Raw genomic sequence first — 24,902 nt, forward strand, 5'->3', positions numbered from 1 at the left:
CTTTGTCAGATGCCTTTTCTGCATCAATTGAGATGATCAAGTGATTCTTTTCTCTCCTTTTATTTATGTGGTAGATTATGTTGATTGATTTTCTAATATTGAACCATTCTTGCATACCTGGTATGAATTTCACCTGGTCATGGTGTATTACTTTTTTGATTTGATGCTGAATTGTATTAGCTAGAATTTTGTTGAGAATTTTTACATCTATATTCATGAGAGGTAGTGGTCTGTAATTTTCTTTTTTTGTGGTGTCTTTGTCTGGTCTTGGTATCAGGGTTATTCTAGCTTCATAGAATGAATTCAGAAGTATTCCTTCATTTTCTATATTCTGAAATAGTTTGAGTATTACTGTTGTAAGCTCTTCTCTGAATGTTTGGTAGAATTCTCCAGTGAAGTCACCTGGGTCAGAGCTTTTTTATTTTTTTAAATTTTTATTGTGCTTTAAGTGAAAGTTTACAAATCAAGTCAGTCTCTCATACAAAAATTTATATACACCTTGCTATGTACTCCTACTTGTTCTCCTCCTAATGAGATAGCACACTACTCTCCATTCTCTATTTCCTTGTCCATTTGGCCAGCTTCCGACCCCCTATGCCCTCTCATCTCCCCCTCAGACACGAGCTGCCTACATAGTCTTATGTGTCTACTTGATCCAAGAAACTCACTCCTCAGCAGTATCATTTTCTATCCCATAGTCCAGTCCAATCCCTGTCTGAAGAGCTGGCCTCGGGAATGGTTCCTGTCTTGGGCTAACAGAAAGTCTGGGGACCATGACCTCTGGGGTCCCTCCAGTCTCAGTCAGACCATAAAGTCTGATCTTTTTATGAGAATTTGAGGTCTGCATCTCACTGTTCTCCTGCTTCCTCAGGGGTTCTCCATTGCCTTCCCTGTCAGGACAGTCATCAGTTGTAGCTGGGCACCATCTAGCTCTTCTGGTCTCAGGCTGATGTAGTCTCTGATTTATGTGGCCCACTCTGTCTCTTGGGCTCATAAATACCTTGTACCTTTGATGTTCTTCATTCTCCCTTGCTCCAGGTGGGTTGAGACCAACTGATGCATCTTAGATGGCTGTTTGCTAGCATTTAAGTGGCTCAGGGCTTTTTTTTGTTGGGAATTTTTTTTCTATTACCTTTTCAATCGCTTCTCTTGTTATGGGTCTGTTCAGATTTTTGACATCATTTTGTGTTAGTTTGGTTAGATATTTCTAGAAATTTCTTCATTTCTTCTAGGTTTTCAAATTTGTTGGTGTATAGTTTTCCATAGTACTCTGTTATGATCCTTTTTTATTTCAGTTTGGGTCTGTTGTCATGTCTCCAGATTTAATTTCTATTTGGGTTATTTACATCCTCTCCTGTTTTTCTTTTGTCAATTTGGCCATTGGTTTGTTGATTTTGTTGATCCTTTCAAAGAATCAACTTTTGGTTTTGTTGATTCTTCCTGTTGTTTTTCTAGTCTCTATTTCATTTATTTCTGCTCTGATCTTTGTTATTTCCCTTATGCCGGTGGCTGTGGGCTTCTTTTGCTGTTCTCTTTCTATTTGTTCAAGTTGTGTAGCTAATGTTTTGGTTTTGTCTTTCTTCTTTTTTGATGTGTGCATCTATTGCTGTAAATTGACCTCTAAGCATTGCCTTTGCTGTGGTGCAAAGGTTTTGGTATGATGTGTTTTCATTCTCTTTTGATTCTGGGAATTTTTTGATTCCATCTTTGATTTCTTTTATTACCCAGCGGTTTTTAAGCAGGGTGTTATTCAATTTCTGTGTAATTGATTTTTTTTCCTTGCTCTTCCTGTTGTTAATTTGTACTTTGATGGAGTGATCAGAGAAGATACTTTGTGTTATCTCAATGTTTTGGATTTTTTGGGGGGTTGCTTTGTGGCCTAAGATGTGGTCTGTTCTGGAGAACATTCCATGTGCTTTGGAAAAGAATGTGTACTTTGCAGCTGTTGGGTGGAGTGTTATATATATGTCTTTGAGGTCATGCTGGCTGATTGTGACCTTTAGATCTTCTGTATCTTTGTTGAGATTCTTTCTATATGTTCTGTCCTTTACGACAGCGGCGTATTGGCCTCCTGTTATTGTGGAACTGTCTATTTCTCTTTTCAGTGATGTTAAAGTTTGTTCTATGTATTTTGGAGCCCTGTCATTGGGTGCTAGATATTTATTATGGTTATGTCTTCATGATGGATTATCTGTTTAATCATTGTGGTGAATTTTGTTTCAGTCTATTTTATCTGAATTAGTATTGCCACTCCTGCTCTTTTTTGGTAGCTATTTACTTGACATATTTTTTTCAATCATTTGCTTTTTAATAAATTTATGTCTTTGTTTCTAAGGTGTGTCTCTTGTACACAGTATATCGATGGATCCTGTTTTTTTTTTTTTTTAAATCCATTCTATCAGTCTCTGTTTCTTTACGGGTGCATTTAGACCAGTTATGTTCAGTGTAATTAATGATAGGTAATTAATGAAAAAAACAAACTTTTTTTTAGTTTTTTAATTAATGATAGGTGTGAGTTTATTGCTGTCATTTTGTGGTGCTGATGTTTTTTTTGTTCCTCTTACTTTTCTGGGCTGAATTTCTTTTGTTTGTGGATTTTTTCCCCTTTCTTTTGTTTTTATAGATTTTGTGTTTACTGAGACTTAATGTTTTTCTTCTTTATTTTGATGAACAGGTTTGTTAACTTTCTTTGTCCTTACCTTGAAATTTACCCTTATCTTCCTAAGTTTGAACCTGTCTTTTATTACTTGGTATTGCCTTGCCTTCCTTTCCATTAGAAAGTTCTATACCTACACTGTTTATTCCCCCTTTTGTTCTTCTGACATTGTTGTCATTTACAGATTAACCTCTCTGGTTCCCTGTTGTAAATATCAGTTTTGATTAATCTTTGATTGTTAATTCTTTATCTCTTCACATGACTCCTAGGGTTCCAGGATTGATGTTTGTCTCTGTTTTACTTAGTTTTTCAGGTCTTTGCTGTGGAAGGACGGTGTGGTGCTTCTGTCTATAATGCCATGTTGGCTCTGCCCCCTCCATAAGGTTTTCAATGGTTGTAATCTTTTGGAAGTAGATTGCTCGGCCTTTCTTCCTAGGTGCCTCAGGGTGGATGGTTAGCAGCTTAGCAACCCAGTGCTTAACCGTTTGCACCACTCAAGGACTCCTAAATGAGTATAGCAATTATATATTGTATTTTACATTATACTTTCTCCTCACTTATTGACATGCGTAGGTTCCAAAGACTAGGTTGTTATGGGAGATTGGTGTTATGCAAAAACAGAGGTTGACCACATCAGGTCACAAAATGGAGGATGCCTTCATCATTACATAACTGCCAAGTTATGTGATTACATAACTGCAAAGCCACTGAGAATCATGGCCCAGCCAAGTTGACACATAACCTTTCCCATCACAGCCAGCATTACTGTTGCCTCACACCTCAGCATTTGTTACTGCCAGATGTACTTCATTAATGCACAGTAAATGAATAGTAGATTTTCTACTATTGTTGTAAATGCGAAATATCAGATAACAAGATGGTCAGTAAGTGAGGAGATGGTGTACTATATTACTGTGCATAATTATATAGTAAATGAAATAATAGAAATATTTTCTATGTCACTTGAGGTAAGAGACGAAGAGAAGAGTATTCTGGGGGGAGATCCCCAAATACTTTTTTTTTAGTATTAAAGTTGTTGAATAATTTACATACAATAAATTTACTGCTTTTATGTATACAGTTTGATGAGTTCTGACAACTGTATACAGTCATATAACCACCACCACAATCAAGATATAGAACATTTCCTTCACCCCCAAAAGTTTCTTTGTGTCCTTTGCAGTCAGTTCACTCCCCTTGAGTAGTGGTTAAGAGCTACCACTGCTAACCAAAAAGTTGGCAGTTCGATTCCACCAGGTGCTCCTTGGAAACTCTATGGGGCAGTTTTACTCTGTCCTATAGGGTCTCTATGAGTTGGAACTGACTCGACGGCCGTGAGTTTTTTTTTTTTTAACCCTCTGCTGGGAGAAAGCTGTGGCAGTTTGATAAAGATTACAGCCTTGGAAACCCTGCGGGGCAGTTCTACTCTGTCCTATAGTGTCGCTATGAGTTGGAATCAACTCCACCACAAAGGAACCCTCTGCTGCTGGCAACTACAGATCTGTTTTATGTCCCTATATTTTTGCCCTTTCAAGAATGCAACGTAAGTGGAATTTTACCATATGTGCTTCTTTTGTCTTGATTCTTTCACTTAGTGTAATGGTTTTGAGTAATGCTTTTGAGAATCATTTGTATTGTTGCCTGTATCAGTAGTTCATTCTTTTTTATTTCATAATGTGCAAAAGTATGACTGTACCACAGTTTGTTTATATTCACCTGTTGATGAAAATTTGAGTTGTTTTCAGTTTCTGACTATTTTGAATAAGGTTGCTGTGAACATTTGCATGCAGGTCTCCATGAGGACAAACACTTTTATTTCTCTTGGGTCAATACCTAAGGATTGGAATTGCAGGGTCACAGGTTGGGTGGGTGTTCACAAGAAAATGCCAAACTCTTTTCCTAAGTGGCTCTGCCAATTTGTATTTTCGCTAGCAGTATGTGAGTTTTCCAGTTGCTCCTCATCCCTGCTAGCTCTTGGTATTGGCCAAACCCACAGTCTTCAAGTTGATTTTGACTCACAGTGACCACTAGGGTTTCCAAGGCTGTAAATCGTTATGGAAGCAGACTGCCACATCTTTCTCCCACAGAGCAGGTGGTGGTTTTGAACTGCTGACCTTTTGGTTAGCAGTTGATCGCTTTAACCACTGCACCACCATTTTAAATACCTTTTTACCGACATTGTTATTTCTTTTGCTCTAGGAAAAGTTTTCTGTCATTGTTTAATGCTTCCAAACTCAGTGTGCTTCATGGTAATGTCCTTTAACCCACAAACTCTCAGTTTTGTGAACTGGTGATTCCAACATCTCTTTACTTCACCCCGCTTGACACCTAGCAGTTTCCCTGGCTGGGAAGCTTAGGCATAAAAAACCCAAAACCAAACCTAGTGCTGTCGAGTCGATTCCGACTCATAGCGACCCTATAGGACAGAGTAGAACTGCATAGTTAGAAATGACATGTCACCATGCTTAGGTGGCTCTGCCACTACTGGGATTGTATAGCCTCAAAATAGTTCTTTATAGGGACATTCCCATTTGATTCCTATACGTGTCTGTGTCCTAGATCTTGACACACTAATCAAAGGACACTTGGACAGGAACTTCAGGGTTGTGGCATTTACTTTTAGATAAAATTGTTTCACGTTGAAGTGTGTATTGCCTTTAGCTTCCTACATTAAAAAAAAAAATTTGGTCAAGATTTCACTGTATTTCTTTGTTTGTAATTTGGGGTTTTGACAGGTTTCCTTGAAAATGGTAGTTTTAATTTTTTCCCCATAAGTTTTAAAGGAGTGGAATGACATAAATATGCCTTTACTCTGCCATATTGTATAAGAAACCATGGGAGACATTAGGATGATGAAGATTCTTTTGGAGGCATGTACAGGGTTCAGAGATGGGAAGAATTCTTTACTTCTACTGTAAGCATGTGTGTATGTATGTTCAAATGTGAATAAAATTATTTGAGTTGAGGTTGGAAAGATGAGCAGGTGTTTGTTAAGTGGGTCCTGGGGAGGGGCATTCCAGGCAGAGGGAACAAAGTGGATAAAAGTTTAGGGGCATGAAACAGTATAGATGGCCCATTCAGAAAACTGCAAATTCTTTAGCATGGGTGGAGCACAGAGAGGAGGTGGGTCAAGAAGAGAGATGAAACTGGAGAGATAGAACAGACTACGTTGCTTTATGTCATTCAAGGGAGTCTTAACTTCATTGTCTCAGTAATGGAGAATCACAGAGGGTTTTAAGCAGGGGAGTAGGTGTAACACTGTCTTAAATTATATTGGCAAGATCACTTGGGGAATAGTTGGGAGGATGAATCAGAAGAGTGAGAACTTGGAAGACTAGTTGTGGTATCATTGCAAAGTCTAAATAAGTCTCTTGAATGGAACATTCTGTAGAATAGACCACATACTAGGTCATAAAGCAAGCCTTAACAGAATCCAAAACATCGAAATATTACAAAGCATCTTCTCTGACCATAAAGCCATAAAAGTAGAAATCAATAACAGAAAAAGCAAGGAAAAGAAATCAAATGCTTGGAAACTGAACAACGCCTTGCTGAAAAATTACTGGATTATAGCATAAATTAAGGACAGAATAGAGAAATTCATAGAATCCAATGAGAAAGAAAATGCTTCCTATCAGAACCTTTGGGACACAGCTAAAGCAGTGCTCAGTGGTCAATTTATAGCAATAAATGCACACCTCCAAAAAGAAGAAAGGGTCAAAAAAATCAAAGAATTATCCCTACAACTTGAACAAATAGAAAGAGAGCAACAAAAGAAACCCTCAGGCACCAGAAGAAAGCAAACAATAAAAATTAAAGCAGAATTAAATGAAATAGAGAACGGAAAAACAATTGAAAGAGTTAAAACCAAAAGCTGATTCTTTGAAAAAAATTAACAAAATCGACAAACCATTGGCCAAACTGACAAAAGAAAAACAGGAGAGGAAGCAAATAAATAAGTCTTTTGAGGGCCTGAACTAGGAAAGCAGCAGTGGCAAAGGAAAGGAAATAGCCAATATGAGAGGTGTTAAGGAGGTAGAAGCAACGTGTCTTGCTCACTGACTTGATGTAAAGAAGAGAGCGAGAGGGAAAGAGAATTCTAGGATGACTTTCAAGTTTCAGGAAAAGGGCAAATAGGTTTTGGGAAAAAGATCATGAGTTTAGTTTACATATATGCATGTGAGACAGCCAATGGATGATTGATTTGGGGAATCTGAAGCTCAGGAGAAAGGTCTGAACTGTAGGTAATGTTTTGTGCATCAGAGGCTATAAGTAGAATTGAAACTCTAGTAGTTGATGGAATTGCTTTGGGAGAGCAATGCAATGTGAGCAGAGAATAGGATGGCAGGGATCACACCTGCATAATATTCCTACTTAACAGGATGTTGATGAAGAGGAGCCAGTAAAAGACGCTGGGAAAGAATGGCCAGAAAGGTAGGGGGTGGGGGAATATGAAGGCGGTGTTTTGAAGGCAGGGGAGATAAGCCTTAACATGTCTTTTATTTTCTACAGAGGGGATGCTTAGCATGTGAGATGAGAAACAAATAGGGTTAATAGGTACATAGCCAGAGTTCCTAGAGAAACTTTTAAAAAATATTGGTAAACAGTGAATTTGGATGATTAAATTGAAAGATTCTGGCACAGAATTTTGAAAACTACCTTTAAGGAGATGAAAGAAAAATACCAGGAGGACAGAGAAGAAGCCGGAGTTCTCAAAACAGTTTCCCGCTATTAGTTTACTATTTTAAGAACTTCGGTCTCATTGTCTTTATTATGGTAAGCAGACTCTTACTTATTTCTAGCTAGTCGGGGAACAAAGAAGGAATGGAAATTTTTTTTTGCTTGAAATTGCGGTGGACTAAAATTATGCTTTCTTCAGCATTCTCATTTTGTTCTCCACCTTTCAGAAATACCAGACCTTAGGAGGATTCATGTACCTGTGAGCTGTCTTACAATGTTATGACGAGGAATGAATCCATAGGCTTTGTTGTTGCTAGACTTGCAGCAACAAAGCCACTGTCACTTTCAAAGTGTATATGAAAAGTGTTACTTCTGCCCTGGTTGCTTAAATGCCTTATGGCTGAAGGTTATTCTTGTCCTGGGTGTTCAGTGAAAGCTTCTTTGAGATCTCACGTATTAGATTATCTTGTTCTTAGATTTCCATTGACTAATTTAGTTCTTTGGCTTTTTAAATAATATGTAAGTGATCTTCATTCTGAGTTTATATGAGATGAGATTGCATAGGGTTTTGGTTCTGGTATAATACTTCCAACCAAAACCAAACCCTTTGCCGTTGAGTCGATTCTGACTCATAGCGACCATATAGGACAGAGTAGAACTGGCCCCATAGGGTTTCCAAGGAGCACCTGGTGGATTCAAACTGCTGACCTTTTGGTTAGCTGCCGTAGCTCCTAACCATTACAACCCCAGGGTTCCTGGTATAACAGGGTATGAAATGTCCTTAAATGGAAAGGCATTGCTATACAGAATAAATATGGGACATTTCTATTATTTCCTTCTAGTTGTAATTTTGAAAACGTGTATGAGTGGGTAATATCTCAAAATTAATGTATCAGATCTACTTTTTCTGACACCAACTATGAGGGTATAACAAATCTCCACTTTCCACTTCTCTGTTCAAGCCTGCCACCAGCTGCCCATGCAGCAGTACCTCTTCCTCTGATCTTAGCCACCCGGAGCTAGGTCAGACCTCGCAAGTTAAAGGACATAACCCTCCAGACTGTCAAGTAGGCCCAAGACTTCAGATGCCAACTGCAAGTTTGGGAGTCTGCATGACATCCTGACTTCTGATCTGCTGGCTACAAATTCAGGGGTTCCATCTATCCCCTCAGGATACCAGTGGTAAGCTCAGGGGTTTCTAGCCCCTCTTACTTCTGAGCTGCTGCCTCCCCCTACTGCCTCGGGTTGGATAATTCACTGGAGTGACTTATCTCACAGAAAGTGCTATACTTACAATTATAGATTTATTGCAGCGAAAAGATACAAATGAAGAGGCACATACGATAAGGTTTGGGAGGGTTCTTGATGCAGAGCTTCCATGTCCCAGAGGGCATACTACCCTCCCATGTGCATAGATGTCTTTCACCAACCAGGAAGTCCATGGAGCTTCTGCGTCCAGAGCCTTTATTAGCTTCCTTACGTAGTCACGGTTAGGCCTTATTGCATAGGCATGATTGATTGAATCGTGACCCCCCCTTCCCTAAGGTCAGCTGATATCAGGCCACGCACTGGTCTTTGTGGCCTGGCTAGCCCTTACTTATTACTACAAACCCTCAAGTGTGGTCTGGAGACCGAAAAAAGTACTTAAGTTATTCAAGAACTTCTAAAGATTTCAGGTTATCTTTCAAGGAGCCCTGGTGTCACGGTGGTTAAAGTGCTTGGCTGCTAACCAGCTGATCCATGGGAGAAAGATGTGGCAGTCTGTTCCTCTAAAGATTCACAGTGTTGGAAACCCTATGTGGCAGTTCTACGCTGTCCTGTAGGGTCATTATGAGTAGGAATTGACTCGATGGCTGTGGGTTTTTTTGTTTGTTTGTTTGTTTGCTTAGAGTTATCTTTCAGGAAACAAGGGCAAAGACCAAATTACTTTGAGTAAAGTCAAATTCATTATCCCACAGTATGTCATTGTGGAATATAGGATAAACTTTTAGTGTAGAACTGGCATTGCATAAAATAAAATGAAAGATACATTATTATTAGGAGAGGGGCAATGAGGTCATCCTTTGAAATTCTTGATACAATGTTACTTTTCCATTAAATCAGAAAGCAAATTATAACATTTTGTTTCCTTTTTTTTGGAGGACATAAGACCTAAATATAATTAGAATTCATTGTTTTATTTCATATTGATTCAGGCAGTCTTTTGGAGGTTTATAAACTATTTTTGGAGCTTTCATCTAGGTTATGTGTATGGGCAAGCAAGCTTTATTTTGGATACTATTGCTAGCTGTTGTTGTTAGGTGCCGTCGAGTCAATTCTGACTCATAACAAGCCCACGTACAACAGAATAAAACACTACCTGGTCCTACACCATCCTCACAATCGTTGTTATGCTTAAGCCCATTGTTGTAACCACTGTGTCAGTCCATCTTGTTGAGGGTCTATGGCTAGAGTAAGCAAATATTTTGATTTAATTTTATTTTGTTTGGGTTTTCTCATAAAGAATCCATAAGCTCATCATGTGTTGGGTGGGGGGGGGGGTTCAATTTGGTCACATTGCAAAGAATATTAATATTGATGACTCTCCAAAGGTTTGATAAAGACAACTTAAAATACTTTCGGGAAGTTTTTTCTTTTTTAATTTTTTGTAGTTTGAATGACAACACGCTAAATATACTTTTCATTCTGAAACATAACATTGTTTTGTTCTGTGAAACCCAGAGTTGTTAGAAGCTGGGGAAATAAAAGTGGAGACTTTTGGGGATCCTGACATGTAGTGCATTTAACAACTGTAGTCCTACTCCTGGAGCATACCTTTTATGTATGACTTCAGAGGGCTCGAGGTCCTTAATGATGGTGTTGTGCGTTAGGAATGTGAGAGAACTTCAGGCATGCTGCATTTCTAATTAGCGCACATGTAGGAAAAACGCCTTAAATTTTGAAGTCAAGAGATCCGATAAAATGAGGTACCAAAGGGAAGCTTTTTTTTTAAAACTCTTTCCTTATGGGAACCAAGGCGGAAAGTGCTCTTCAATAATAATTAGGAGCTCTGTAGATGAAAGGGAGGCGCCCTGGTGTGCAATGGTTAAAGTGCTTGGCTGCCAATCGAAAGGTCGGCAGTTCGAAACCACCAGCCTTTCCACAGGAGAAAGATGTGGCACTCTGCTTCCATAAAGATTTACAGCCTTTGAAACCTTATGGAGCAGTTCTACTCTGTCCTATAAGGTCACAATCAGTTGGAATCGACTTGATGGCAATGAGTTTGGTTTTTGGTTTTACAGGTGAAAGGGGTCCCTGGGTGCTAAATGAAAGGTCGGAGGCTAGAGTTGACCCAGAGGCACTTAAGAACCTATTTTGGAAAAATAACCTATTGAAAACCCTATGGAGCACAGCTCTACTCTGACACACATGGGGTTGCCCGCTATGAGTCAGAATCATCTCAATGGCAGCTGGTCACAGATGAAAGACATATGCTTAACTTAAATGTGGTAGATGCTGTTCTTCTCCTGAAAAGGGGATAAGGATATCAGTTAACACCTGTCGAGCTCTTGCTAGGTGCCAGAGATAGGAACTAAGTTACTGCTTGTACATAGATTTTCTTGTTTAACCTTCAAGGTCCCATTGAGGAAGGTACTCTTATTATTCACATTTTGCAGATGAGTAAACTGATACTCAGGGAGATTCAGTCACTTGTCTAAAGTCACAAGTGAGCGGGTGACAGAGCCTGAATTCTTGCCTGGGCAGTCCAGTGCCAAAGCCAGTGCTCTTAATTATCAAGATCAAACAGTGATGAGATTTAGGAGAATTTAAGAATCCTTCAGCAGATAGTGGGGGCAGCAGGATGTCTCACACAGGCTGCTACATTTGCCTGGCTGAAGGGGTGAGTGGAGCTGACATCCAGACCTCTGTCTGCTGGGCAAACTGTGGGCCTTCCCGCTAACACCTGCAGAGCTGAGTCTGCCCAGAGGGTGGCATCTTTTTCTAATTTGTCTTCCCAGAGGGCTCACATTTTTTGAGTTCACTCAGAGGCAAATTTTAATTCCATAACCCTACACAGAGTACCTGTGCCTATATTTCCACTCACGTCCAACAATCCTTTATTTACCAAGGGAGTAGAAGATGTGTGTATTTCTTTCTTGGCACATAAAACAAGCCTACAGATGATTGCACTGGAAGCATGGAGGTTGAGGTTGGTGGAGATGGAATTAGAAAATCAGTGTGTGTAGAAGTTGTAGGTGTCCCTGGGAGGTGCAAACACAGAAGGCTGGTGGTTTGAACTCACCTGGAGGCACCTCAGAAGACAGGCCTGGTGATCTGCTTCTGAAAGGTCACAGGCTTGAAAACCCTGTGGAACAGTTCTACTCTGCACACGTGAGTCACTATAGTGGGAATCTACTTGATGACAACTAACAACAACAACAAGATAGAGATTGTATTGGAAGTTTTATGCTACAGTTGTCCTCTTTATACCACCATGTGTCTGTCAGTATTTTGTACTGTAGTCGCTTGGGTGTTGCTGTGATACTGGAAGCTATGCTACTGGTATTTCAAATACCAGCATTTGTCACCCATGGTGGACAGGTTTCAGTGGAGCTTCCAGACTAAGGCAGAGTAGGAAGAAGAACCTGGTGGTCTACTTCTGAAAAAAAACCGGCCAGTGAAAACCTTATGAATAGCAGCGGAACATTGTCTGATATAATGCTGGAAGGTGATACCTTCAGGTTGGAAATACGAATGGGGAAGTAGTACCTCCTCAAATAGAGTCTACATTAATGATGTGGATGGAATAAAACTTTTGGCACCCTCATTTGCTGATATAGCATGACTCAGAATGAGAAGAAACAGCTACAACATCCATTAATAATCAGAATGTAGAATGTATAAAGTATGAACCTAGGAGAATTGGAAGTTGTCAAAAAAATGAAATGGAATGCATAAAGATCAATATCCTAGATCCCTTCCTCAATGGGACCAGGGTCTATCCTGAAGTATAGTGCTGTCAGTGATAGGATAATATCCATGCACCTACAAGGAAGACCCATTAATACGAATATTATTCAAATTTACCCACCAATCACTAATGCCAAAGATGAGGAAATTGAAGATTTTTACCAAATTTTGAAGTCTGAAATTGATCAAACATGCACTCAAAATGCATCGATAATCACTGGTGATCTGAATGCTAAAGTTGGAAACAAAGAAGAAAGATTGGTAGTTGGAAAATATGGCCTTGATGATAGAAAGGATGCTGGAGATCGCATGATAGAATTTTGCAAGGTCAGTGACTTATTCATTGCAAATACCTTTTTCAACAACGTAAACAGCAACTATACACGTGAACTTCACTGGATGGAAAACACAGGAATCAAATTTACTACATCTGTGCAAAGAGATGATGGAAAAGCTCAGTATCATCAGTCAGAACAAGGCCAGGGGTCGACTGTGGAACAGACCATCAATTGCTCATGTGCAAGTTCAAGTTGAAGCTGAAGAAAATTAAAACAGGTCCATGAAAGCCAAAGTATGACCTTGAATATATCTCACCTAAGTTATAGAGACCATCTCAAGGATAGATTTGACGCATTAACGCTAATGACCGAAGACCAGACGAGTTGTGGGATGACATCAAGGACATCATACATGAAGAAAGCAAAAGGTCGTTAAAAAGACAGGAAAGAAAGAAAAGACCAAAATGGATGCCAGAAGAGGCTCTGAAATTTGCTCTTGAACATAGAGTAGCTAAAGCAAATGGAAGAAATGATTAAGTAAGAGAACTGAACAGAAGAATTCAAAGGGCAGCTCGAGAAGACAAAATAAAGTATTACAATAAAATGTGCAAAGACCTGGAGTTAGAAAACCAAAAGGGAAGAACACGCTTGGCATTTCTCAAGCTGAAAGAACTGAAGAAAAAATTCAAGCCTCAAGTTGCAATATTGAAGGATCCTATGGGCAAAATGGAAGTCCTGGTGATGTAGTGGTTAAGAGCTACGGCTGCTAACCAAAAGGTCCGCAGTTTGAATTCACCAGGCGCTTCTTGGAAGCCCTATGGAGCAGTTCTACTCTGAGTTGGAATCGACTTGACAGCATTGAGTTTGGTTTTTTTTTGGTTGGTATGGGCAAAATATTGAGTGAAACAGGAGGCATAAAAAGAAGATGGAAGGAATACAGAATCACTGTACCAAAAAGAATTGGTCAGTGTTCAGCCATTTCAGGAGATAGCATATGATCAAGAACCAGTGGTATTGAAGGAAGAAGTCAAGCTGCACTGAAGGCTTGGCAAAAAACAAGGCTCCAGGAATTGATGGAATACTGATTGAGATGTTTTAACAAATGAATGCAGTGCTGGAAGTGCTTACTCGTCTACACCAAGAAATATAGAAGACAGCTACCTGGCCAACTGACTGCAAGAGATCCATATTTGTGCCCATTTCAAAGAAAGGTGATCCAACAGAATGTGGAAATTATCAAACAATATCATTAATATCTCATGCAAGTAAAATTTTGCTGAAGATACTTCAAAATTGGTTGCAGCAGTACATCAATAGGGAACTGCCAGAAACTCAAGCCAGATTCAGAAACGGACATGGAATGAGAGAGAAACCATTGCTGATGTCAGATGAAACTTGGCTGAAAGCAGAGAATACCAGAAAGATGTTTATCTGTGTTTTATTGACTATGCAAAGGCATTTAACTGTGTGGATCATAACAAATTATGGATAACATTGTGAAGAATGGAAATTCCAGAGCACTTAATTGTGCTCATGAGGAACCTATACATGGACCAACAGGCAATCATTTGAACAGTACAAGGGATACTGCCTGGCTTAAAATTAGGAAAGGTATATGTCAGGGTTATATCCTTTCACCATACTTTTTCAGTCTATATGTTGAGCACATAATCAGAGAAGCTGGGCTCTATGAAGAAGATTGTGGCATCAGGATTGGTGGAAGACTTATTAACAACCTGTGATATGCAGATGATACAACCTTGCTTGCTGAAAGTGAAGAGGACTTGAAGCACTTACTGATGGAGATCCAAGACTACAGCGTTCCGTATGGATTACATCTCAACATAAAGAAAACAGAAATCCTCACAACTGGACCAATAAGCAACATCATGACAAACAGAGAAAAGATTGAAGTTGTCAGGGATTTCATTTTACTTGGATCCACAATCAACACCCACGGAAGCAGAAGTCAAGAAATGAAATGACGTATTGCATTGGGCAAATCTGCTGCAAAAGAACTCTAAAGTGTTGAAAAGCAAAGTTGTCACTTTCAGGACTAAGCTGTGCCTGACCCAAGCCATGATATTTTCAATCACCTCATGTACGTATGAAAGCTGTACAGTGAATAAGGAAGACCAAAGAAGAATTGATGCCTTGAATTATGGTGTTGGCAAAGAATATTGAATATACCATGGACTGCCAGAAGAATGAACAAGTCTGTGTTGGCAGAAATACATCCAGAGTGCTCCTTGCAAATGAAAATGGATTGACGCAGTGGCTGCAACAATGGGCTCAAACACAGCAATGATTGTGAGGGTGGTGCAGGATGGGGCAGCATTTTGTTCTGTTGTCCATGAGGTTGCAGTGAGTCGGGACTGATTCAATGGCATCTAAGAACAACAACAACCTCTTTCCATTTTATTTCACTATAGCAAAGACTGAATTGTCTAAGATCAATTTTGAGAATTTTGTGCATTAAATCTTCCACGACCCTCTTTTTTTCCTTTTCTTTACTTAAGCCGTTTGTGATACTTTACCAGAAACCAAACCAGTTGCCATTGAGTTGACCCTAACTCATGGTGAACCCATGTGGGTCAGAGAAGAACTGTGTTCCACAGGGTTTTCAGTAACTCATTTTTTGGAAGTAGATCACCAGGCCTTTCTTCCAAGGTATCTCTGGGTGGACTTTGACTTCCAATCTTTTGGTTAGTAGCTGAGTATGTTAACTGTTTGTACCACCCAGGAACTGCTTTTGATGTCCTAGATAACCTTTTTTATTGATTAGCGTTTGGTTCCAATCCTTTGCATTATTACTGACTACATTATACTAGTCCTTCTGAGAGGTGGTGATGAGAGTGAGTGGGACTTCCAAGTTTAGTTATACACTTAAGATGAATTCCTACTGAAAATTAAAATAAATATTCTCTTTGGTAAGGTTATTTCTGTACTTGGTAACCTTTCACAAGTTGCTGACCTTTTCTTCTGATACTTTGGAAGTGTAGGGTATTAGGCAAAGATTAACATTGGTGGTGGTGTTGGGGATTGTTGCCTACTAAAAATATTTCTCCTTTATATTTCAATAAACAGGTTTTTCAGAATGGGTTGTTGCAGCCCAAATATGTTTTTAGCAGCAAATATGTTGACATGATCAGAGTACTTCAAATTTGAAGAAGACAGACATACTCCTATACAAAACCATCAAATGTGTGTGTGCGTGTGTGTGTCTGTACGTGTGTGTAGGAAAATGATTAGGGCATGGAAAGAGCCATATTAATAGAAATGATGGAGAGTAAATCTCGGGAAGAAAATAATAGGTGAGGATGTCAGAAATAAATATATGGGCAATTGTAAAAACAAATACAGTCTCAGAGATATCAATAAATCTTGAATAGAACAGGTTTTGATGTTTCTTGTTTTTGGTATTTAAACATTCTCTTAGTTTATTCTTCTCCCCTCATGAATGAAAGTTAAATGCTCACAAAATAAATTTAATAAAGGGGTAGAGAAATGTACACATATTATATACACATTCTTCCCTAGAAACCTGTAAGCTTGAGGAAAGAATTATAATGGAGAACATTTGGATGGAGAAAAGGAAGTGATATTGTTGCAGAGGCTTATTAGGCCAAGGACTTTCATGGTCCAGATAAAAAAGCTGTCACATAGTGAGATGACACGTTTTGAAAAAAAATCATGAAGTCTTGTTTTAAAAGAAGTGGAAAAAGTGATGACTTTTTACCTTTCTACCTCTGTGACATCTACATGTCTTAGAAGACTAAGGAAACAATGAAAGACGCAAACCTGATCAACAAAGAAGAACTTAGTGATATGAAGTACTGGAAAGTTTAGGCAGGTCTATCTTTAATTTTGTAGTGTGTGTGGTGAAGGCGCAATGGAGGACTGCATGCTACATGCTTACGTATGTAAAGGTTATAAGTCAAGCTTATAAGCCGTTAAAGTAGGTTCTATCTTCTCATCTTCCTATTTTGATGAATATATTTACCTTCATAGTGACCCAGAAGGCAAGTTTCAATTTTAGAATTCTTAACTTTCCTTGGAGTTTCTTGTTAGATTGAGGTGGTATAGGGGTAGCTTGCCCTTCCCCTGATGTGTGACCTACCCCCTTCTCTTTCCACTCCCGGCTCTGTCTTGTACTTGAGGGGCCTTGGTTCATGCAGATGGACAGCTCAGCCTGCACGTCCAAGCTCCATCCATACTCATCAGCAAACAGCTGCCTCTTGGCCACCTGTCAGGCATAGGGATGGGCATGTTGAGTCATCCATTCTTAAAAGGATGGATCCCAGAAAGAAGCTAGCACAGGAACTGGAAGGGGGCTTGGACTGGTTGATCAGGAAATTGGGATCCTGGATACCCTGAGTATATCAGGAAGGGTAGGTGTGGGCCCTACGTGGGCACATCCCCTGGGCCTAATGGCCATTCCAAAGCATGAGGCTCGGGCAGAGGTGTATGGACAGTACTGGTTTGGGAGAAAGTGACTGTTTTATTGTGGAGGTGATAATTGTAAATAAGATGATGTTAAACACAGCTAGGTATAGATCCTAGACTTTTAAGAGAATCAAATTTCAAATGAAAAGTAAGTATGACTCCAAGGGACGATATATGACATAAGAGGAATGTGATGAATTAAAAATGAAGAAAGACAATGCACGGTTGGCAGGGCCTGGGTTTTATTACTTTTTCTTTTACCAGAATCTAGAATAGTGATGTGTATAAACACTCAATAAATAATTGTTGAACAACAACATAAAAATACACCAACTCTCCAGCGAATCTGTGTGGAGAGCTCAAATTTGAAAAGAATATGGATCAGAAATGGAAAGAGGGACACATGAATGAAGGCAAATAAGAGAAATTAGGAAAAGCAGTTTTGGAAGGCTAAGGCACTTATCATTTGCTAGGGCTGGCAGGACATGCTGAAGGAGGAAAGAAAAAAAAAGACGTTTCATGCTATGCTGTTGTTGTTAGGTGCCATTGAGTTGGTTTGGCTCATAGCGACCCCATGCACAGCAGAACGAAACACTGCCTGGTCCAGCGCCATCCTTACAATCGTTGTTATGCTTAAACCCATTGTTGGAGCCACTGTGTCAGTCCCTCTCGTTGAGGGTCTTCCTATTTTCCGCTGCCCCTGTGTTTTACCAAGCATGATGTCCCTCCCCAGGGACTGATCCCTCCTGACAACCTGTCCAAAGTTATGTGAGATGCCGTCTCACCATTCTTGCTTCTGAGGAACATTCTGGTTGTACTTCTTCCAAGACAGATTTTTTCATAGCTCCAATTTGGGAAAAAGAGAGAGAGAGAGAAAAAAAAAGGAATAGATCCTCTGTGTGAGCCAGATGATGTGAGACTAGCAGATGACAGATAATACACATAAACTGTGACGTCCAATTGGCAGTGAAGAACCTTATGTAAGATATCACCAGATCTAATGGCATAGGGAGCTTTTCATCATTTCTGTTCCTCTAAGCCTAGTATATTGTTGAAATGAAAGATGTTGCAGGAAGAATTCTTGAATTGTTTGGGAGGTGTACCCTAACCCTTAACGATTTTATAAATTATAAAATGCAAATGCCCTGGAATGTAACTCCCACAACCTAGTAGGAATTTTGTTTTTATTCATATTACAGAATTGCTATGAGAGGTTGGTAACAATGTCAGACTTTGACCTTGCTTCAACTTCATTTGCAAAATTCTGCAATTTCCTGCCTATTTCTACACTGATCTCCGTTCAGTCAGGATTACTGAGCAGGACAAATACAGAAGGATCAGAAAGATTTTTTTATAAGCAACAGCATTTATTCAAAGGATCATAAAAGTCAAGGTTCTTCAAGGACTTCTTAGTTATCATTTTTTTCGTGGAAAAATTAACTTATCAACAAATTTCCTGTTCATTAAAAGATGTGAACACAGGCTTAAGAGATACTTTGGCTAAATTAGTTTTTTTTGTTTTGTTTTGTTTAAATCTCTTTCCTGGAGAACACCCCACTTGAAGGATTACGTACGATGCCGATGATTTTTACCCTCCTTAATTGTTTGTTTTTTTACCTCCAATTTTTGGTGCTCAGTGTAGCTTTGCAAACCTATTGTGAATTCTGCAGTTGAAAGGACATGTTTCTAAAGGCTGTGAAGGTTCATTTAGATCCTGTTTGACTTTGCAACAGTGTTCTCTACTTCTTGTCCCTGAGATGAAAGAACAAAGGCATGACAGCAATCTTGGCTTGATTTATTTGTAGGATAGTACCTGTCATGAGAGAGGTAACAAGTAAACCCTTTGTGTGCACTCATTTGATAGAACTCCCAGGTTATAGAGCCTGAAGGACGTATCTTATTGCACAGATTGGCTCTGGGCTACGCAGAGAGGTCACCATGGGAATAACCTATCTGTCAATTTAGATTTGCCTATGTTAAAGGTAGGTGGAGTGACTGGAGGGGGAAAAAACCCCAAAGAAAACATTTCAGCCCTAGAAATACATTTTACAGAAACCATTTGGCAATAGCCTTTGGAGCCTTTCTTAAAGTGAATTGCCTACATTTAAGCTGAATAGCTGAGAAAAGAGACTGTGTTTCTACTTTTAGAAATGAAATAAAACCAGTGAAAAGGAGTAAGAAGTAAGATAGTAAAGGGCCAAATCGTAGGGTTTTGTGTCTTTATATATATATATATATATATATATCATAGAATAATAACAGTAATTTTATAGTTTCATTTAAAAAGAAATGCAAATAATATCTTTTCACTTTAATACAATTTGGATAATTATTTTTTTCAACGCAAAATGACTTTGAAAAAGCAAAGGAAATGCCTTGTGATAGAGTTAATGTGGGCTGAGAACAATGATTCATTAGCCAGTCATGAAGGTGGAAAGGGTCCCTGGGAAGACCATTTGGGTTGTGTTCAACAAGAGAAAAATTGACAAATGTGCTACATTTCAGAAAGTATACTCTCTCCCTGCAACCAACCGTGCTAGTGGGTTTTTTAAAATAATTTTTATTGTGCTTTAAGTGAAAGTTTACAAATCAAGTCAGTCTCTCACACAAAAACCCATATACACCTTGCTACACACTCCCAATTACTCTCCCCCTAATGAGACACCCGCTTTCTCCCTCCACTCTCTCTTTTTGTGTCCATTTCGCCAGCTTCTAACCCCCTCCACCCTCTCATCTCCCCTCCAGGCAGGAGATGCCAACGTAGTCTCAAGTGTCCACCTGATCCAAGAAGCTCACTCCTCACGAGCATCCCTCTCCAACCCATTGTCCTGTCCAATCCATGTCTGAAGAGTTGGCTTCGGGAATGGGTTCTGTCCTAGGGAGACAGAAGGTCTGGGGGCCATGACCACTGGGGTCCTTCTAGTCTCAGACCATTAAGTCTGGTCTTATGAGAATTTGGGGTCTGCATCCCACTGCTCTCCTGCTCCCTCAGGAGTTCTCTGTTGTGTTCCCTGTCAGGGCAGTCATCGGTTGTAGCTGGGCACCATCTAGTTCTTCTGGTCTCAGGATGATGTAGTCACTGGTTCATGTGGCCCTTTCTGTCTCTTGGGCTCATAATCACCTTATGTCCTTGGTGTTCTTCATTCTCCTTTGATCCATGTGGGTTGAGACCAATTGATGCATCTTAGATGGCTGCTTGCTAGTGTTTAAGACCCCAGACGCCACTCTTCAAAGTGGGATGCAGAATATTTTCTTTATAGATTTTATTATGTCAGTTGGCTTAGATGTCCCCTGAAACCATGGTCCCCAGACCCCAGCCCTTGCTATGCAGGCCTTTGAAGCATTCAGTTTATTCAGGAAACTTCTTTGTTTTTGGTTTAGTCCAATTGTGCTGACTTTCCCTGTATTGTGTGCTGTCTTTCCCTTCACCTAAAGTAGTTCCTATCTACTATCTAATTAGTGAATGCCCCTCCTCCCTCTCGTACCCAGGAAAGAATGTTTTCTTCTCAGTTTAAACTGTTTCTCAAGTTCTTATAATAGTGATCTTATACAATATTTGTCCTTTTACAACTGACTAATTTCACTCAGCATAAAATAATGCCTTCTAGGTTCCTCCATGTTATGAAATGTTTCACAGATTCCTCACTGTTCTTTATCGACGTGTAGTATTCCATTGTGTGAATATACCATAATTTATTGATCCATTCATCCGTTGATGGGCACCTTGGTTGCTTCCATCTTTTTGGTATTGTAAACAGTGCTGCAGTAAACATGGGTGTGCATATATCTGTTCGTGTAAAGGCTCTTATTTCTCTAGGATATATTCCAAGGAGTGGGATTGCTGGATCGTATGGTAGTTCTATTTCTAGCTTTTTAAGGAAGTGCCACATCGATTTCCAAAGTGGTTGTACCATTTGACATTCCCACCAGCAGCGTATAAGTGTTCCGATCTCTCCACAGCCTCTCCAACATTTATTACTTCGTGTTTTTTGGATTGATGCCAGCCTTGTTGGAGTGAGATGAAATCTCATTGTAGTTTTGATCTGTATTTCTGTAATGGCTAATGATCGTGAACATTTCCTCATGTATCTGTTAGCTACCTGAATGTCTTCTTTAGTGAAGTGTCTATTCATATCTTTAGCCCATTTTTTACTTGGGTTATTTGTCTTTTTGCAGTTGAGTTTTTGCAGTATCATGTAGATTTTAGAGATCAGGCGCTGATCAGAAATGTCATAGCTAAAAACTTTTTCCCAGTCTGTAGGTAGTCTTTTTACTCTTTTGGTGAAGTCTTTGGATGAGCATAAGTGTTTGATTTTTAGGAGCCCCCAGTTATCCAGTTTTTCTTTTATGTTCTTTATAATGTTTTGTATACTGTTTATGCCATGTATTAGGGCTCCTAACATTGCCCCTGTTTTTTCTTCCATGATCTTTATCGTTTTAGATTTTATATTTAGGTCTTTGATCCATTTTGAGTTAGTTTTTGTGCATGGAGTGAGGTATGGGTCTTATTTCATTTTTTTGCAGATGGATATCCAGGTATGCCAGCACCATTTGTTAAAAAGACTGTCTTTTCCCCATTTAACTGTTTTGGGGCCTTTGTCAAATATCACCTGCTCATATGTGTATGGATTTATGTCTGGATTCTCAATTGTGTTCCATTGGTCCATGTATCTGCTAGTGGGTTTTCTATAAGACCTCCATCTTAGGGTATTTTTTAGTAGATGAATGAATAATACATTGTAGCTACGTGAAAACATGACCAGAGTAACCCTAGGACACGCAGTATGTAAATTGCCCTTTTTTCCCACTCAAATTGCTTATTATAATTTCCTGAGTTGACTAGAAAATGTTTTGCTACCACATACAAAGTGATTACTTAGTGTTTTTAATAGTGGAGATAACCTCGTAGTATGTAATCGTATTTAAATGCTCTCATCAATTATTATATTTGTTGTAATTCATTCCTTTGAGACTTTCAGCATAATTATCTTTGTTTTTAATATCAAACTTTGCTGAAGACACATGAAAGAGTTATATTTGAAATTCACTACCTTGATTATGTACAAATTTCACTGGGGACAGACTTTGGCAGATTCCTATTATTTTCTAGAATACTTCAAATATCCATTTTATATTAAGAGAATTGTAGAATGTAATCATGTGGCGTAACATCTGAAGAGCAATAAAGCTTCTGAGGCTCTCTTTTTTTTTTTTAAACAAATTATGTTATTACTCTAAGAATTAGGGTACATCAAGATAAGAGCCAGTGTGGATTGGATTATTTTTTAGTGATAAGATGGTTTTGTCTCTTTCTCTGCATGTGTACCAGGTGTACAGGGTGGAAAGGCCTTGGTGAAGAGCTGAGCTTTTCACTTATACGTACACACAGATAGAGACCATTATTATCTTTGAATATGCACAATGGCACATTTATGGTTCCAGGGTAAGGATCTAACAGAGTGGGAGAGGTTGAAGAACAAAGAGATGCCGATTTTATGGAACAGGTCAGGAAGAGCCTAGAAAGGCTAGGAGGAGAAGGCGGAGGGACATTGCAGGGAATATATAGGCCTTACCCTGAGATTCTGATATTTCTTAAAGGTTGGAGGCAAGGGTATAAGAAAGAGAACAAGCCATCCTCCCAAAATCACTGAGATTGAGAGGAGAGGTGAAGGGATTGATTCTGGATAGGAAACATCATGAAAATGTGCATTTACTATTTCGTTCATTCATTCATTCATCTATACATCTATCCATCCACTCATTGAACTAGTCAGCTAAAAAGAAAACAGTTATCTACCCTTATTTCTAAAATAGTGAAAAGAGAAACTAAACACAATACTTCCTATGATTTTTTGTGATTTTAGTTTCCATGGGTAATATAGGGAATATCAAGATATTTTCTAGAGGCAGATTTTGTGTGTTCGCATAATCTGCAAATATAGGAAACTGAAAGAAAACAGGTAAGAGTTAAGTGGGAAGGTTTTCACCTTGATAGCAGTATGTCTTTCTGTGGACTATAAGTTTTTCTATTATGGGCTAAGTTATATAAAGAGAGACATATGTTTCTCTTTTGATGATTATATTATTATTTTCTTGGGTGTCTTTATAACCTCTAATAACAAACTTAAACCTCTCTTTGTTTTGTTCCAGCAACTTCAGGCACTTTCTCTCTTAGTGGTGTCACATGGTGTCACCCCCAATCCCCATGGACCTCTTCCTGTATCAGACCATACAGAATCCTTAGTAATGTTTTTTGTACTAACGTTACTTGTAAAACGTAATTCCCGTGTATCACTCCTTCTTTTCCTTTAATTACTACTTCTTTCTCAAAGAAGTTAATTGATGTAGGTTCACAAATACGAATTACCACAATATTGTAGCTAAAACACCAGAAAATTTGACAAAAGCAATGACTATAAAAACACTGGCAGCAGTGAAAACAACAGCACATGCTTGTAGCGTGTGCGGATGAAACCACATGATTCCAAGCGTCATTGTTAATCGGGTAGTAATGACAGCCCTGACAGGAGGGCATTAAAAAACCAAAAAACCAAAGCTGTTGTCATCCAGTCCGTTTAGAAGGTTCAAAAGTAAATTAGCATGGAGTTTTAGCCTTGTAGGTATATCAATACATGGGCTTACAAAAATATTTTTGTTATTATAACTAACTAAAGGAATATTTTTATAAAAAATAATAAATTTATACTGAAACACTACACAAAAATGTTATAGACAGTCATTTTGGCGTCACCCCTCTGATAGTGTCACCCGGTACGGTCCTCACCCTCAGTACCCCTCTAGTGATACAACTGCTCTCTCTCTTTCTTTTTTTTTTTTGGTAACTGGTATATAGCTATATTTGCTTTTGACCTAATCTGAGAGTCTCTGTCTTTTAACAGGGTAATTAAACTTATTTACATTTACTGTGATTGCTTATACCAAAACCAAAAACCAAACTCATTGCCACTGAGTCGATTCCAACTGAGTGACCCTGTAAAGACAGTAGAACTGCCCCATAGGGTTTCTAAGGCTATAAATCTTTTTTTTAAAATTAATTTTTATTGTGTTTTAATTGAAAGTTTACAAATCAGGCCAGTCTCTCATACAAAAATTTACATACACCTTGCCATACACTCCTAATTGCTCCCCCTCCAATGTGACAGCACAGCTCTTCCTCCCACTCCCTCTTCTTGTGTCTGTTTAGGTAACTTCTGGCCCCCTCTGCCCTCTCATCCCCCCTCCAGATAGGAGATGCCAACCTAGTCTCATGTGTCCACTTGATCCAAGAAGCTTGTTCTTCGCCAGTATCATTTTCCATCCCCTATTCCAGTCCAGTCCCTCTCTGAAGAGTTAGCTTTGGGAATGGTTCCTGTCCTGGGCTAACAGAAGGTCTGGGGACCATGGCCTCCAGGGTCCCTCCAGTCCCAGTCTGACCATTAAGTCTGGTCTTTTTATGAGAATTTGAGGTCTGCATCCCACTGCTCTCCTGCTCCCTCAAGGGTTCTCTGTTGAGTTCCCTGTCAGGGCAGCCATTGGTTGTGGCCGGGCACCATCTAGTTCTTCTGGTCTCAGGCTGATGTAGTCTCTGGTTTATGTGGTCCTTTCTGTCTCTTAGGCTCATAATTACCTTGCGTCTTTGGTGTTCTTCATTCTTCCTTGCTCCAGGTGGGTTGAGACAAATTGATGCATCTTAGATGGCCGCTCGCTAGTGTTTAAGACCCCAGACACCACTCTTCAAAGTGGGACGTGGAATGTTTTCTTAATAGGTTTTATTATGCCAATTGACTTAGATGCCCCCTGAAACCATGGTCCTCAAACCCCCACCCCTGCTCTGCTGGCCTTTGAAGCATTCAGTTTTTTCAGGAAACTTCTTTGCTTTTGGTTTAGTCCAT

The 24,902-nt window shown here is 39.2% G+C and overlaps 1 protein-coding gene across 4 annotated transcripts in view; it reads left to right on the forward strand.

The window, feature by feature from the left end:
* Positions 1 to 24,902, forward strand: part of CTNNA3 (catenin alpha 3) — a 1,852,175-nt gene that overhangs the window by 37,607 nt on the left and 1,789,666 nt on the right. Inside the window, exon 2 of one of the 4 annotated variants that reach the window (XM_049856011.1) lies at positions 8,299 to 8,518. The exons of the other annotated variants lie outside the window; for them this stretch is intronic. The gene's annotated coding sequence lies outside the window, so the exon portion shown is untranslated. The remainder of the gene's footprint in view (positions 1 to 8,298; positions 8,519 to 24,902) is intronic. 4 annotated transcript variants of the gene reach the window in all.

Source organism: Elephas maximus, chromosome 16 (assembly GCF_024166365.1).
Source record: "Elephas maximus indicus isolate mEleMax1 chromosome 16, mEleMax1 primary haplotype, whole genome shotgun sequence".
NCBI lineage: Eukaryota > Metazoa > Chordata > Mammalia > Proboscidea > Elephantidae > Elephas > Elephas maximus.